The 3,403-nt window shown below is 36.5% G+C and overlaps 1 pseudogene; it reads right to left on the bottom strand.

The window, feature by feature from the left end:
* Positions 1-999: 999 nt before the first annotated feature.
* Positions 1,000-1,118, bottom strand: LOC111729476 (annotated as a pseudogene).
* Between the last annotated feature and the right edge of the window lie 2,285 nt (positions 1,119-3,403).

Raw genomic sequence — 3,403 nt, forward strand, 5'->3', positions numbered from 1 at the left:
CAACAACCCTCTTTCCACAGTAAATATTTTGTAATATCTCTTTTGCTATCTCGAAATGAAAATCTTGGACAATGTAATCTACCCAAACACATCGTTTAAGTAAAGGGGAAAAAATAACAGATATGAAGGAGGGAGGAGGGAAGGGAAGAAAGTAGGAAGGAAGGAAAAACACAATGATCTGACTGTAAAGGAGAAAAAAAAAACAACAGATAACATAAAATATGTATTTCTCCATCATGACAACTATAGAATAAAGTAGTCAAATGCTTGCAATACTTTATAACGAATAGATTTTGATTTAAAATAAAACTATTCAATTGATTGTTGTTGACTCTCTTTATAACTGACGTTTTTGAAATAAGTGTATTTTCTTATATACATAGAATCATCCCAATGTGACAGCTGTGCATGTGGATCGTTGATGGGAAAACTTGAAACCCAGGAACTGCACTCTTGTCAGTAACAGGATTTTCCAAACTGGTGAGTGACTCTTGATAAAATGCAGACTGAACCATGTATATGGTAATTGTATATGTGGAAAATTCAGTGTATGCTAAAATTATGTAAAAATACTTTGTGTTTATATGTAAAATAGAGTTAGAGATAATTACCAAAGGCTTTTCCACCTACACGAGTGTCTAATGGAACATTTGAAATTGTTCTGAGGGACCTGGGACAATTCTTCAACACATTGCTTTCTGGAGGTCAACACTACTCCTTTTGAGATGCACTAGTGCATTTATTTTTAAGCTCCTTGAATTATTATTTTATGGGGAGCAGAATATTTTGCATGGGATGCTAGAGGATTTGAGACCCATCCGCAAACCCTGTACAGAAGCCACGTAATCTGGATTATGAACCATTGGTCTACAGTGGGAATCGAGAGGTTAGAATCAGAGTTGCAAAGAACTTTGCCTGGACACTCTGGGAGAATCCTTTAGTTTATCTTAGTTTTTGTGTGTGTGTGTGTTCGTTTATTTGTTTGTTTGTTGTTTTAAACACCTACAACACCTGATATTCCTAGGTGATCTCCCATTCAAGTACTAACCAGGCCTGACCCTGCTTAGCTTGCGAGATCAGACGAGATCCGACACGTTCAAGGTGGTATGGCCATAGACTAGTTTCTCCTAGTTTCTGAATACTGTATTCCAGTCTGAGTTTCATTGGGATTCTCTGCAGGAGAATAGCTACCTTCCTTGTTCTGAAAGTAGTCCTAAAGTTACTTTCGCTTTTAGGGCAGCTCTAGTCCATCATTTACTTTTGCTGAACCTATGGGCAATAACAGCCCTAAATTTAGTCTTGTTCTTGGTAAGATATTTCACTTCTGTACTTTGGCAGTCAAGTTTTTGTATCTACATTAACACCTGTTAAATGCCTTCTCACTGGAGCTATCTAAATGCTTTTGGATACCAATTTTGTCTTTGAATCTATAAGCTTTCCCTTTTAGTTTTGTATCTACATGTCAAAATATTAGCATTATTATGAAAAGAAAAACTCAGAGAGAAGCCTCTTTCGCCAATGCTGCATCATTAGTAATAATATCACATAAATATGTTAGCTTTTTCCATCATGTACATATACAGCCCCATGATGGAAGTGTGTATGTACATCTCTGCATATTTAGAGCTAAAAGAATAAGACAGTGGGCCTTAAAGTGTTTTATGTCTTCTTTTGTATTATTTTCTGTTAGAAAAAGTTTGACATTAATTTTAAGACTCTCTTAAAAGCTGGGTATTCCCCACTCTCAATGCTGGGATTTTGTTAATTCTAAAAATAATAGTATACCAAATTAAAATAATTTTTAAAAGAAAGAAATTTCTCACAACTTTACCATAATTGTTTTCATTTTTCCATATCCCCTTCTGTATCTTCTAGTTTTTGTCCAGGTATTTATTTTTACATTGTGTGCTAAATTTTCTATGTCTCTTTTCTAATTCCCTGTTAGAAATGGGCATTAACTTATATTTACTCTTAGGCATATACAAGTGAATTAAATGTGCAACAGAGGGTCTTCAACATAGTTTTCCTAAGTGGGTTGACAAGCTAACATTTTGTAGGCCTTTAAAAAATTATCATTGTAGTAGTGAGATAGGACTATCTTATTAATTTAGCAGCTCGTTTTTAAAAAACATCCTTATATATTTGTATAGGTCAGCAGTGTCTTGTGGTGACAGGTTCTTGAGCTGCTGATTCAAAAGTCCTGAAGTTGTGATTTGGAGCACTTTCGTTTGGGAAGCCCCAGTCTAAAATCTGTGGCTTTGGTTTTGCTAGAGAGCAGGGTGAGGTGGGTGGAAGAGCTGGTAGAGAGGACATCTTGATTCATCTCTGTTTTGGGAGGGCATTGGGCCATGTGTTTTAGAGAAGTTGGGGAAATCACCTCCTCATTTGAAGTTCTTCACTTCTGTTCCTCTCCCCATGGTGTTACTGCCTCTGGTTTAGTTGGATCTTTTCTGAGGACTCAAGTACGTTGGCTACAGCCTGAATGTTTGTCCATAGCCCAAGGAAGCATCAGATAAAGTTTGATTTACAATTGGTAACTGCTCGTTTATCCTCTTACACTGAGTGTCGTATAGAATGTCTTCACTGGGAATAATCCTTATATCTTTTAGAAAATTGATGATAATGGTGGCTACTGGTTATTGGGCATCTAGTATATGCCAGACAGCATATACTTATATCATTATGCTTTCTGACAATCCTACGAATAACGATTTCCATTTTAGCAATGAGAAATGCTCAGAGAGGTTAAGTGTCATATCCAAAACATAAGTAAGCCTATATTTGCAACCCAGGATTACTTCACTATATAACACTCTGTGTCTATTTAAAACTATATAAATTTGAGCAATATAAAATGATATCACAAGATCCCAAGCTTTATCTCTCATTTAGGAAGACAAGAAAAGGTGAGCTGGCAGACCTGGGGCTTTTCCAAAGCAGGAAGGATCGCATGACTGCTCCCAGTGACTTTTCCCTGAATAAAGCACAAGGTGTTCCTGGAACAGCAAAGGGCAGAGACTTGGAAACTTAGCACCAGGGAAGGATCCTAAAATGATGAAGCCGAAGAGACAAGTTTGGCATATTTTCCGGATGTAAAATGTCGGACTCAAAATATATAAGTCATAAGACAGAATCTGTGACCAAATTGCTGGGCAACTGTAACTCAGTTACTGGAGTAAATTCTTCCAGCTTTTGGCTGAATCAGTGTTCGATGAATAAATACACGATGATTCTTTGGAGTAGCTACGAATTCCTTATAAAAGAGGAATAAGGCAAACCTGCTCTTGTTTCATATATGCAGATGCTTTTCAGCCTTTGAATGGAAACAGTGAAGCCACTTATGTTTTTCGACAAAAGAGTTATTTTTGTCAAGCTCAGAAATCAGGTACATTCTTGGTATTTT

The sequence above is a fragment of the Pteropus vampyrus genome, unplaced genomic scaffold, assembly GCF_000151845.1.
Source record: "Pteropus vampyrus isolate Shadow unplaced genomic scaffold, Pvam_2.0 Scaffold262, whole genome shotgun sequence".
Lineage (NCBI taxonomy): Eukaryota > Metazoa > Chordata > Mammalia > Chiroptera > Pteropodidae > Pteropus > Pteropus vampyrus.